Here is a 15,000-nt window from a genome sequence, read left to right as displayed (position 1 = left end):
TTAGGCCCGATCAAAGCCTTGTGTGTGCCTGACACTAAAATAGCATCACATGACACTTCTGCACTGTGTGTCATCTCTCCTCATTCACCTACAAACAGGCCTGTTGCAAAGCACAGGCTAAAGAAATGGCGTCGTGTCCAGAGAGCTTCCAAATTCCACGTTTGGTCTCGATGGAGAGCAAACATGCCTCACGCTCATGAATCGTGTGATTGACGTTGTGAAATGTCCGGTGGACGAGCACAGAATGCGGTTGTCGTTGATATTGAGGTTTTCAGTTACACTGTGAAACAGCAAAATACGATACCACTATATCTTCTAAATCAGTTTAACTCAGCGTTTAGGGTACACTGTTAGAAGCAGCGTGGAAGGTGAGCGCTTACTCAGGGCCACTTAAGAGAATTAAGAGCACTATTATTTCTGTGAAACACACACAGAAACACACACAGGAGACATGAGACATGGGAGAAATGATAGAGGACGAGAGAAGTGTGAGAGATGAGAGAGTGAGCAGAAAGAGCGAGCGAGAAACCAAGGAGCAATGAGAGGAGAGTGCGTGGGAGACGATGAGACGGAGAGGTCGAGCAGGCGAGACACTTCCACATAGCAGCATTCGCTCCCTGAGCCTGTAATGAGAAACAGCACTCTTCCAACTTCAGTAGCTCATGTACACACACACACACACACACACACACACACACACACACACACACACACACACACACCACGCAGGCACACACACAAGACATAAACTTTATTAATGAAGAAATAAATTTAATTATTGGATAGTTATGCTTGAAGAATTTATTTAAATCAGTTTCTGAATTATTTATGTCTGAGCTATACAGTTTTGGCCAAGAGACTTAACAAATTGCTCCTGAGGTTTAAACAGAGGGGTGGAAGTAGGCAGAACTATTTCTTGAATGTGACTGAAATGAATGTGAACAGAGGCACTGGATATTTTTGACAACATGACACTTTCGTTTGCACTTAACAGATGGTCTTGTCCAGACCTACTCAGAACTGCTTTACTGTCTGCTTGGAAAACTTAATTATTGTGCTAATGCATTCTAAAGACCCCATCTGAACTGAAGACCAGGTGTGGGCCCAGGGGAGGGGGGGGGGGGGGGGGGGGTGTTGCTTTGAATGATCACAGCATCATGTCTTAACCAAGACTCAGAGTGAAACCCTGACCAGTCACACAGCCAAGAGATAACATTGTGAGCCAATCTCAGAAGGTGTTCATCTTAGGAGTCAGTCTCATAAAGTGTTAATCTCATGAGTCAAAGTGCTGATTGGTTAATCACCCCAGCAGCTGTTATTGTAAATTGTGATTATCAAAATAAAAGTACAAAGGCTAACCGTTATTGTACATCACTGTAGCACAATTACCATTTTAGCTTTACATATACACTATCAGCTGCGCTGTCTGCGCACTTCGAGAAACCCCTGTCATTAAACATTTGGAAGAGCCATTAAATATGTGTCTCCAACACATAGCACACCGACCCCATGTGGTGACGAGCAGATGGGTTTTACTACTGCGGAGGAGAGACGTCTTCCCATAAGTCATCTGCTGGATCTGATCCGCACCCGGAGAACATCTACAACCTTCCTCCGAGCTGACTTTAGACCATCCGGATTCATAAACTCAACGATTATTTTTCCAAACAGGATACTGTTTACCTAAGCTGAAGAAAAAGACATCTCCATAGAAACGAGCCCCGCCCTGTGCTGGAGCAGGTGAGGTGTGGGGGCGTGGCATGCCTCCCGAGGCCTGATGGGAAGGCTTCAGACTCCTCACCACGCTGCTCTCTGCTTTACAACGGGTGCCAATTTCCATATGCGTCATGGAGAGACGTATTTACATGTGGTCTGGCCAGATCTGGGAGTTTGGAAAATGCAGTTTCACATTACATGCATCAAAAGAAAATATTATCATGTATATGCTTTAGAGATCGTCACTAATATTACATTCAACACTTATTCACTTATAAAAAGATCCTTTTATCGGAGCCAACTACCTGTGTTGTCCATCGATGGGCGTGGCAAGGGGGAAGAGGGGTTGGGGGAATTGTGGGTACACAGAGACAGAGAGGGACCAGGATAATGGATTCTGGGGGAACCCTCACCCACTTTAACAGACTCACTGGGACTGCGTTAATAGAGCCTTCCTTTCAGTCTACTGGATTTAGGGCTTGTTGTTTAAAGAGGTGCTACTGGTCTAGTAAAACTACAGATCGAGGTGATTTTCCAGATGCTCCATAGAAGACTGTGTTGAGCATGCGTGGTGTTAGACTGACGAGGTCTGGGTCTAGAACGTCCACTAAAGACCGATAATGACCGTTAAAGAGTGTCGAGATCCCTTACAACACCTTTAAGCTTCATGGACCTCTGGAGAGCTGACCCGTGTTGTCTCTCTGAGACTGGTGGTGGCACTGCCCCCTTCCACACACACATCCTAATCTCTCATCGGGTTTAGTGCTTGACCCCTAATGCTAAAGGCTTTGGTTTGAGTAGCCTACAGAAAGCTTATCACACATACCAACATATTTGGTGCTTTCAGAGTATATAGGCTACTATTTTAGGTATATACTGTAGAACGGAAATATGAGCCTATATGAGCCATTTAATGGCATGGCAGGAAAAAAGACATCCACTTAAAAATGGTAAAAGCCCGTAAAAGAAGTTAACGTGTGGTTGTCATGACAAAGGTAGTCATGGTAACATGCTGCAGGTAGCGCCAGTAGGATGTCCAGTAATTACAAGTTTATTTGACCTTTTGAAAAGTACAAAACTATAGAGAACATTATAAAAAGAACTCCACATGAAATCTACGAAATGTCTAATTTAACCTTTAACAACCGCTAATGACGACTGAGCACCTCTCTTCTGTGCATATAGTGCCATCTTCTGGTGAATTCCACAAATACACACACACACACACACACACACACACACACACACCATATTCCTTATTTATGCCCGCCATTTAGTATTAATTAATTAATTAATTAATAAGTTCAGACCTTGAAAATCTGTCACAACATTTCTAAAAAGCATAGCAAAATAAATGTCAGGTTATTTTACATAATTTTATGTATAGCAAATTTAACTGATTAATTAACTGATAAACAATAGGTTAATTGTCCGTGATCTATTGCATCTATTGCAAAAGGGTTAGAATATAAAACCCTCCCAACAACTCTGTCTATCTCTTTTTTGTCCCAGTCTCATTCTCTCTCTCTCTCTCTCTCTCTCTCTCTCTCTCTCTCTCTCTCTCTCTCTCTCTCTCTCTCTCTGACATCTATATTTAAGACAAACTTGATACGTGACTTCAGCGTTCACTAGAAGCGTCTTATAATGGTTCAGGTGATAATTTCACAATTCTGAAGCTGATCTAAATCGAAGTGTACCCTGACCCACACAGACAGACCAGGTTTCCATAAGTGCAGGTTAAAATGCTAATCCTCATTTAAACGGTCTATAATTGTTATGGTGATCTAAGCTGAGCCTTTTGAGCACCGTGTTTCTTTCACCAGCAGAGGGAGTGAAGACACCAGCCTAACACGCACGTGGAAACATTATCCTAAATTTGTGTTACACTAAACAGGTGTATCATCGTCTGCTCCTCCATTTTCATAACTAGGAGTTGACTTATTAAACAGTGATATTATGCATGTCTTTCTTGCTGCGAAGTTACACACAATTGCACAACACAAACAGCGACACTTAACATAAATAAACAGCTGCATTCATCCGCCAAATAAAATAGGGCGACAGCCATTTTTCTTAGAACACAAGGCCATTTCTCTAAATATTACTTCTTCACAACTGACAGATCGAGGAACACAGAACTCTCCTTAACATCTCTGCTGTCCTAACTCCTCTGACCAAGCCTCTCAGAAAACACCTTTCCAAACAGAAGAACAGGTTCGTAACTCCACAGGACGGAGACTCCTGTCGAGACACCCTTCACATTTCTCCCACATGCCTTCAAGACCCCTTACGACGGCCGAGTAACAGCCTTCTTCATCCTGTCCTTTCGTCCTTTATGCAACACCCTGATTTATTTATAGACCTCTGAGCGGCTGATCGATTCGTCTTCATCAATATCTGTCCGAAATCTGATAGCTCCGCTGCACACAAAGAAAAACAAGGAAAGTAAGATAGAGGAAAAACAAGACCCCTTCACCTTCCGTCTTAGTGAAATATCAGTGAGATTTGCTGAGCTCGAAAGAGACGGTGGCTGTGAGTACAGTGAGGGCCACAGAAGCAGGTTTCATCTCAGAAGACTTAACCCGTGCGGTGCAGTGCGTTAAGTGAGGATGTTGGGTTTTAACTAGCTTAACGAGCGCATCTGGCAGCAGTAAACACCGTGTTCACACTTCGTTCTTCTGTTGCCATGTGAAAACTTTCAGTGTCTGGAGTTACTGGGGCATGGAGTTGCAGTTTCAAAACGTTCTGTGAATTAGTGTAAAACCTGTCAGCTAAGCCTGCATCCATAAACTCGGATAAATTTAGCATCCAACTGCAATTCAAGGAGAATATATTGAATACATCGACTTAATTCATAATTAATCCTAAACTCACATGCATAGGTCTATACGGTATAATAAAATAACAATTACGTCCTGAATACATCCAGAATTAGCTGTTGATTATGTAATGATGTTTTACCTTCACATACATTACACAGTAGTGAAATATGAAATAAATGTAACACTATCGATCATAATAAGGAATTAATAATAAGGTATTAAAAGTATAGATTTAAAATATTTGCAGTGACTAAAGTGTACTAATGGCTTATTCATGTGTAAGTATGTATGTATGCATACGTGTGTGTGTGCGTGCGTGTGTGTATGTGTGTGTGTGTGTGTACAGGCATATGTGAGAGAATAAGAAGTTTACTTTCATCAAGTAAACATCATTAGAGCCTCCAGCCTTGCCAACACATCATACTAGTTGTTAAATAAATTAATGACTCTGTCTCTGTCTCTCTCTCTCTCTCTGTCTCTCTCTCTGTCTCTCTCTCTGTCTCTCTCTCTGTTTTTCCCTTTCTAGTCCTTGGGCTGGAATCAATTACATTTTTGCCTGATGTGAAAAACGGAGTTTATTTGAAACATTTGGTTAATTAGTCTTCTCTCAGACACTCTGTGACTGTGATTGTAAAACACACACACACACACACACACACACACACACACACACACACACACACACACACACACACACATACACACACGAGTTCACAGTATGGTTAGTATGTTATACAATCGGTAATGGAGTATGTTTAATTACATAATACTCAGTACCATTACCACTAGAATACACAGTCTTATTGGTGTGATTAGTACAGCAGTATACAGTTAGATATGATTGAAATAAAATATGCATTATGGTTGTAGAGTTTGAGGTATGGCTAGAAATGCTGCTTTCATTTGTTGAAGTATATTTTAATAGCTGCGCTGTATTTTAATTACAATCTTCAATTTTAAGATTTTAAAAGAAATTTAAGATTTGCGCATCTTCAGGAATCACCAGATTTATCAAATGACTTTGTAATTCTCATCACAATTCAAACAGCTCATCTGTCTCCATCCTAATTACATGGAACTCTGATTCAGTAGAACCCTCCCCTGTGACGTAGTCCCAGAACCCTCATCTGTGACGTAGTCCTAGAACCCTCCCCCATGACGTAGTCCCAGAACCCTCCCCAGTGACGTAGTCCCAAACCCTCCCCTGTGACGTAGTCCCAGAACCCTCCCAAGTGTCATGAGCTCAAAATGATGGAAAGTCCAGTGTTACGGAGATGAACACTTGATTGGCGTATCACTGTACATCTTTAAGCATCTGATAGCCCAAACTGCTGAACACATATCTGATCATGTGCATTTGATTATGTGATGGTGACAAGACAATTGTGGCCTGACGAATGGCCTGGAGCAGTTATACTTTCAAGTGGAAAGAGGAGAACCCAGTCTTTCCATTTCTCAGTGAGACAAAGAGAAGCTAACGAGGAGACACACGACCAACGAGGAGACCCATGACCAATGAGGAGATACACGACCAACGAGGAGACACACAACCAACGAGGAGACACACAACCAACGAGGAGACATACAACCAACGAGGAGACACACAACCAATGAGGAGACACACAAGTTTCTCCATTTGAAGTAGTGCTGACTACAAACAAATGATATGGTGATAAAACACATGCAGTATGACATTGTAGGTGGTCTCCTTATCAAACACAGCAGTGCCTTATTTCATTACATAAATCACACACACACACACACACACACACACACACACACACACACACACACACACACACACACACACACACACACACACACACACACACACTCCAGGGCTGATCTCTATGTCTCATCTACAGGGCTCATCTCCAGGGCTCCTCTCTAGGGCTCCTCTCTAGGGCTCCTCTCTAGGGCTCACCTCTAGGGCTCACCTCTAGGGCTCACCTCCAGGGCTCACCTCCAGGGCTCACCTCCAGGGCTCATCTCCAGGGCTCATCTCCAGGGCTCACCTCCAGGGCTCATCTCCAGGGCTCACCTCCAGGGCTCATCTCTAGGGCTCACCTCCAGGGCTCATCTCTAGGGCTCACCTCCAGGGCTCCAGGTTGCCCTCTTTCACATTCTAATATCTTCCCTTGTTTTGTGTTCTCTGCCACGTGCTTGTGCGTCACATAGAATGAACTCATAAATCCTGCAAACCCAGCAAAGCAACCAGCTCCAAACCTGCTGTTAGAGTCAACGCTGGCAGGTTCAGGACATATAAAAGAACCTTAAAGCATACACACCTGAGGTTATGGAAACATTCTTGTCCACAATAGATACAAAAATGCCAAAAAAAATGCAAAAAAAATTGGGATGAGAAAAAATAGTTATGTTTTCATACATCCTCACCCAATGCAACAATGAATTTGTGGTTTCCAAAGTTACAGTAATACTGCCATCAGCTATGTATGCATGGAACTGTGTGTTGGCGTGCATGCATATGTGAGTACGCCTCCCCATTTTAATATTATCATAAATATGCAAACTAGGATTTTCTTCAATCTGTCTGTGAAAGCTGAAAGCAGAAGTCATGACGTACTGAGAAGAATAAAACATTATCCTACAAACGCACTGCACCCTGGTCTACAAGTATGGTCTGATGTTAGAGGCCTTCACATACACAAACGCACTGCACCCTGGTCTACAAGTATGGTCTGATGTTAGAGGCCTTCACATACACAAACGCACTGCACCCTGGTCTACAAGTATGGTCTGATGTTATTGGCCTTCACATACACAAACGCACTGCACCCTGGTCTACAAGTATGGTCTGATGTTATTGGCCTTCACATACACAAACGCACTGCACCCTGGTCTACAAGTATGGTCTGATGTTATTGGCCTTCACATACACAAACGCACTGCACCCTGGTCTACAAGTATGGTCTGATGTTATTGGCCTTCACATACACAAACGCACTGCACCCTGGTCTACAAGTATGGTCTGATGTTATTGGCCTTCACATACACAAACGCACTGCACCCTGGTCTACAAGAATGGTCTGATGTTATTGGCCTTCACATACACAAACGCACTGCACCCTGGTCTACAAGTATGGTCTGATGTTAGAGGCAACACATTCTCCATAGTCATATCTTAAGTCATAAATAATGGAAAATTGACCTTCACATACACAAAAGCTCTTACATATGCAATACGGTACATCTGCAGTTAAAGTCAAACTTCTCCTTTTATGTCCTTGACTACACTTTACTCTCAAAACTGCTTCGGTTCTTATACGAGTTCTGTGGATTCATCAAGAGGCTTACAGGGGCTCTGTAGGGACAGCTCACTGCATGGGTCAGATTACAGGGGCTCTGTAGGGACAGCTCACTGCATGGGTCAGATTACAGGGGCTCTGTAGGGACAGCTCACTGCATGGGTCAGATTACAGGGGCTCTGTAGGGACAGCTCACTGCATGGGTCAGATTACAGGGGCTCTGTAGGGACAGCTCACTGCATGGGTCAGATTACAGGGGCTCTGTAGGGACAGCTCACTGCATGGGTCAGATTACAGGGGCTCTGTAGGGACAGCTCACTGCATGGGTCAGATTACAGGGGCCCTGTAGGGACAGCTCACTGCATGGGTCAGATTACAGGGGCCCTGTAGGGACAGCTCACTGCATGGGTCAGATTACAGGGGCTCTGTAGGGACAGCTCACTGCATGGGTCAGATTACAGGGGCTCTGTAGGGACAGCTCACTGCATGGGTCAGATTACAGGGGCTCTGTAGGGACAGCTCACTGCATGGGTCAGATTACAGGGGCTCTGTAGGGACAGCTCACTGCATGGGTCAGATTACAGGGGCTCAGTAGGGACAGCTCACTGCATGGGTCAGATTACAGGGGCTCTACAGGGACAACTCACTGCATGGGTCACATGCGTGCAGGTGCCCATCAGGTCACTGTCAGTCAAGTGCATCGAGATGTATTCTTTTTTTTTATTTTTTATGGCCCACCTCCACCCCCCCCCATCTTTGGAGGACAACTTTGTTTTTATGTACAGATTTAAATGGCAATTATAACAATTTTGTATAATATATAGTGTAGTGATAACAATATATAATATAGTGATAACAATATGCAAAGTGATAATTATTGGGGTTAGGTGGACCAAGAAAAGAGGGGGAGAGAAAGAATAAAAAGGGAAAAGACGAAGAGGCAGGAAAAGAAAGAAAGAAAAGAAAAAAAAAAAAATAATAATAATAATAAATAAAATAATAATAATAATAAAATAAAACACGCAACCAGCTCAAATGGCCACTGCAAAGAAGAACAGAAAGTAAACCTCGAGATGTATTCACACACTGAGTGATCACTTCATAAGCTTCTCATGCCAATTCTAAAGCTTTATAGACCACCTGTCCTTCTACAGTGGTACTACACACTCAGAAGCTGGTGGATGGAAGATATGTTGTTTTGAAATTGTGCTTGAAAATGTTTCAGGTGGAATATTTCATGAATAACACTCATTGGTGTATAGATATTTTGTGCATGTATAAATCCATATATATAAATTTATTATCAGCCTATTATCATGAAGCCTAATGTTGATGCCTACGAGCTTACAACTTACATGTTTATTACAGATCTGCCATTAATATCTGATTTTGAAGATATCTGGTGTTCACAGTTATGCTAATGCTATAGGTTAATGCTACATGTCGGTAGCCTTTCTGTTGCCTATATTAGCCAAATATGTTCTGACACATTTGCTGTTCTTCCAATATTGATTATTCCAGTCTCTGTTTTTAACTGGAATAAAATATGCTGGTTTAGTCGAGCTTTGGAAAAAAAAAAAAAAGATAAATGGTGAAGGTGTTGAGGTTCATGAACGCTGGAGATGCTGAGATGCTGGAGCTGACAGCACTACTAATCTCATTCATTCACACTGGACTGTAGATGGGAAGGTGGCTGATTCTTCAGGGACATATGTGATAAAGATACGCTATATGGTCAAAAGTATTGGGACTCACCTCTTAATCATTGAATTCAGGTGTTGAATTCAATCAGTCCCATTGCCAAAGGCCCATGAAATGGAGAACCTAATCCTGACTTTACAACACATTAGCATAACCGTGCTGTCTGACGTTTTACTAACATTTGTGCAAGAATGGGCCGTTCTACAGAAGTATGTGACTTCTGGTACTGTAAAAGGATGCCATTGTTGCAACAAGTGAGTTCATGAAAATCCTCCCCGCCTAGATGCTCCACAATCAACTCCAACTGTGGTATTACTGAAACGTGGAAGCATTTAGGAACCACAGCATCTCAGCCATGAAGTGACAGACCATGGTGAGTTACAGAGCAGCGTTGCCAAATGCTGAGGTGCACAGTGTGTTAAGGGCTCCAACGCTCTGCTGACTCAGTAACTGCAGAGATCCAAACCTCCTCTGGCATTAACGTCAGCACAAGAACCGTGTGCAGGGATCTTCATGGGTTTCACTGGCTGAGCAGCTGCATGCAAGCCTTATATCACCAAGCGCAAGGCCAAGTGTCAGATGGAGTTGTGTAAAGCTCACTGGCCTCTGGAGCTGTGGAAACGTGTCCTGTGGAGTGATGAATCACGTCTCTCTATCTGGGAGTCTGAAGAACATTACCTGCCTGACTACTTTGTGCCAATTGTATTGTTTGTTGGAGATGGGATTTGGGGTTGCTATTCAGGAGTTGGCCTAGACCCCTTAGATCCTTAGCAAAGGGAATTTTTAATGCTTCAGCATATCAAGATATTTTGGACATTTTTATCCTTCCAGCTTTGTGGGAGCAGTTTGGAGAAAGACCGTGTTGTGTTCCAGCATTTCAGCTCCCCAGTGCTCAAAGTGAGGTCCATAGAGACTCCGTCGGGGGGGTTTGCTGTGGAAGAACTTGACTGGCCCACACAAAGGCCAGACCTGACCTCACAGAACACCTCTGGGATGAACTAGAGTAGAGATTGTGGGCCAGGCCCCCTCATCCGACATCGGCATCTGAGCTCACAAATGCTGTTCTGAATGAATTTGCAAGAATTCCCACAGACACACTCCAAAATCTCCAAAATGTAGAAAGCCTTCCCAGAAGAGTGGAAGTTGTTAGGCTGTGGTGGTGGTAAAGTGTGTGTGTGTGTGTGTGTGTGTGTGGGTGGGGAGGGGAGGGGGGGGTGACTCCATATTATTGCCCAAAATTTTTTTATTATTGCCTAATAAATATTAATTATATATTTAAATGTGGTATAAGCATAATGTCACCAGAGAGGTAGTTAGACTGGTAAATTAAAGGTCCCAGAGGGAAACTCAGGATGCTCTTTTGTAAAAAGAAAAAACAACAAACAAAAACAAAAAACAAAACAAACATATACTCTTTGGTAAAAAAAAGAAAATCTGCAGATGAAGTCATCAGAGGTGTAAAATAAAGACGTAATTCAAACTATACTCTTATTTACTGACCGTGCTACCACATGTCAGGAAAACGCGGTTTACACTACATGGCCACACAGAACTTGAGACTGAGGAACATGTCAGCTCTCACATTGGCCCAGAGCAGTTAGCAGAACCCATCAAACGTTCCCCAATGTTCTCGCCCCTCAGCTGACCACAGCTTTCTGTCTTTTGGTTAGTGACTGCATTTGGGCGGAGTGACCAATCACGCACCAGGAGATTCGTTTTTTCAGCTGTGAAAAAACTGTGATCTAACTGAAGAAAATATCAGTCTTATTCACAGATCACAGAACCATAGAAAGTCAGTGGGCATCAGTATGCAATCTTGTTTTTTATCCTTGTGAAAATGAGATGTGCAGTTTGTGTGTGTGTGTGTGTGTGTGTTGTGTGTGTGTGTGTATTTGTGTGGGTGTGTATCTGCATTTTTTGGGGGTGGTGTCTGAATTGAAGAACACTCAGCACTGAACAGAACACACAGACCACAACAACGGGAAATGGGAGAATTCCTTAGCATCACACACTCACACACCCACAACCATGACAACTGAGAACAATCCCCACTCTCTCTCTCAGCATCACACACTCTTACTTACACACACTCTATGGGGTGTTTCTATTTATTTATTTAAATTAAGGGAGATTTGTGTCACTTCTTTGCACCCTTTTTGAGTCTCTGCAAACGAGAATACTAGCTGCACTCCCTCGATGATCACCCACAGCGTTGTTAAGTAATGTTATGAGAAGGACAAAAAACACTTTTCCTCAAACAAGTGGAAACACACCACATTTTGGGAAGTGTCATACCAGACTGCACTTACAGGACTCAAGAAGCAGAACTCCTTCATCATGGTCCTGAAGCTGCTAGAGATAAGGCCACTGAATTAAGGCCACATGTCGGTAGCCTTTCTGTTCACCATACCAGCCTGAATCCTGATACTACACAAACGGCTCTGCCAAGCCTGCACTGACGACTACAGTCTCTGGTTTTAACTCTAGATTGAAAATATGCTGGTTTAGTCAAGCTTTGGAAATATACCACTTACACAAGCCACATGACACGTGCCCTGTTCCACACACACACACACACACACACACACACACACACACACACACACACACACACACACACACAGTCTACTGTACCAATATTGCACCATAACTTCCCCAAACGTTTTACAGACTTAATCTTAATCAGGACTAAACTCATGCATAGTTATTGAGCTTTCTATATCACAGTGTCATTTATAATTGTAGAGTTCAGTTGCATTCATCTGTCTCAGACATGTAAACTTCAATTGCACTACAACAAAAGTAGTTATACTCCCATTATGTGAGGAGAATTTCTTGCAACATTTTCTCAGACAAAACCTGAAGCCATAGCCTCACTACGAGGAGGTGAAGTCATACATAACTTGTTCCCAAACTACAATGTACAACGTGACATTTCTGTGTCATGCTCACAGTGTAGCTGCCTTGTCACATGACTGGTCACATGCTTTGGCATCACACAGAGTAGAAAGTAGTCATTTTTGAAAGCAGTCATCTTGTGACCACGATATTTGGCACAGCACAACAAAATAATACACGTGATCAGTGACCACAGTGTGGAGGAGAGAGACGCAGGCCTCTAATGACTAGATTATCACAAAAGGCCTGTGTGTCTGACTTGTCATTAATAGATTCTTTCAAGCAACCCATGAGAGCATGAAATGACCAACACATCCTTGTTAATGACCAGGGAATAGTCAACATCCTGTGTCATTCACACACACAGTCAAGGTACTTAACAAGTGAACTTACACTCATGTCACTCTTCGAACAAAACATTTCACTCATGTGTAAAGGTATTCTGAACTGTAATCTAATTTCCAAGAATTTATAGCAATTAACTTATCAGGTCAACAAGGACAAGATGCTCACAGCAAGAACTCTGACCCCTTGCTAAAAGCGCCAACAAATGTTGCCGGTTACAATTTAGTTAAGATGGAAAGAAATCTGATAAATAACACAGTTCAGTGTAACACCATGTGTCCCTAGTACTCCTGACGGTCTGTAGAAACAACGCAGTAAAGGGAGTGTGGACACAAACGCCCCCTTCAAGGCCTTTAAACGGCTCCACAGGACCTCGAGCGTTGAGGACAGCTTTGGCTGATGGCAGAAAATATGGGGTGTTGGGAAAGTGCAGAAGGTATTTAACATTCCAGACGGGAAGCCCGCCCCGGATAATACCAGAGTACAGAAATCCAACAGGAGAAAGCGTCGTACGCATGTGCTTCTGGGAGTCACGCCGGCTCGGCACCCGAGCGGTCCAGAGCATCGTTCTGCGTCGGGCGGGAGGCCACGCTGTTGCTAGGCTACATCACCCCTGTAACGCTGCACTACGGTGTACGGTGTAACCTCACTAGGTGCATCTACTCTGTGGCTGTAGCTAATAGGATCCATATGGCTTGAAGTCAGTCGTCATATCCCATCAGTCCCTGCTGCAAATCTGACCGTGAGTGGCGATGTACTCTGACGTACTCCATAACTTTCACGAGAGTCGTGGTTTTGACCAAATTACAGGTGTTGGATACTTTCAATACATCTTGTGTTCAATATATCTTGTGTTGGGTTCGGTCTGCATTGTTTCCCGAGACAGCGCACATTTCCATTTTGGTTTAATTGGGAAACAGTTGTATTCTGACGTGGATTCTGGCCAAAGCTGCTGAGTGTTGTCACACTCTCAGCAGGACACTCAGCGGGACTCTCAGCAGGACACTCAGCGGGACTCTCAGCAGGACACTCAGCGGGACTCCCAGCAGGACACTCAGCGGGACTCTCAGCGGGACACTCAGCGGGACTCTCAGCGGGACACTCAGCGGGACACTCAGCAGGACACTCAGCAGGACTCTCAGCGGGACTCTCAGCGGGACTCTCAGCGGGACATTAGCGTCTTTCTCTCACTCTCTTTGGTTGGTCAGTCCCCCTGCATTTGGTCGCAGTTGGATGCCGATTAAGGATTAATAAATTGATGTCTGTGGTCTGTATTTGAGTCTTAATTGTATGTGTGTCACTGTAAACAGAAAGATGCCAGAACTGAGTGGACTCAGCTGCACGAGACCTTTCCAACTCAACTCCAGGACTCCGTCATTCCCAGCCACTGAAATTCCCAGGATTTGGTAACTCTCGTGTCGGGCTGGGAGCATGACCCCTGACCCCTCCCGGTAATCCCTCTCCTCCCCGGTCTCATTTCCTTCCCACCAGCTGTCAGCTCCCTGACTGTCCCACCCGAGCTATTAATAGAGCAACAATGAACTCAGAAAACCATGCGTGGTGTCGCACAAACCTCGCAGCAGGACTGGGAGGCGCTAAAACAATGCCGAAAGCCGCAAAAAGCACGTGAGAGACGGGGCAGAATTCCCACCAACATTTAGGAGACCACAGGAAGCTGGACACATACAGCATGAACTCACACCAACCTTATACAGGCAAAGAATGGGGAGGAATTGGGTAGGAATAGGTGGCATGTGGGAAAATGCCTTATCAGGAAATTAAGAAGTGATAAGCAGAACAAACATACAAGAATGCACACACACACACCTTAATACATGCATGCAAACACACACCTTAATACATGTGTGCAAACACACACACACACACACACACACACCTTAATACATGCATGCAAACACACACCTTAATACATGTGTGCAAACACACACACACACACACACACACACACACACACACACACACACACACACACCTTAATACATGTGTGCAAACACACACACACACACACACACACACACACACACCTTAATACATGTGTGCAAACATGCACACCTTAACACATCTGCAAGTACACTCACTCACTTTAATACATGTGTGGAAATGCACACACACCTTAAAACATGTATGTGCGTACATACAACAGGCTTGACTGATTGAATCTTCATCATAGCACACCGTTAGCTCATCCTCACAGGGAACTACACCATATTGTACTGAACCTAAATCAACAG

At 43.7% G+C, this 15,000-nt stretch overlaps 1 protein-coding gene across 2 annotated transcripts in view; it reads right to left on the bottom strand.

Moving 5' to 3' along the window:
* Nucleotides 1–15,000, bottom strand: part of dab2ipb (DAB2 interacting protein b) — a 96,692-nt gene that overhangs the window by 68,225 nt on the left and 13,467 nt on the right. The gene's annotated exons all lie outside the window — the stretch shown is intronic.

The sequence above is a fragment of the Brachyhypopomus gauderio genome, chromosome 7 (genome assembly GCF_052324685.1).
Source record: "Brachyhypopomus gauderio isolate BG-103 chromosome 7, BGAUD_0.2, whole genome shotgun sequence".
NCBI lineage: Eukaryota > Metazoa > Chordata > Actinopteri > Gymnotiformes > Hypopomidae > Brachyhypopomus > Brachyhypopomus gauderio.
The sequence above is the reverse complement of the archived record's forward strand: the minus strand, read 5'-3'. Positions and strand labels throughout refer to the sequence as shown.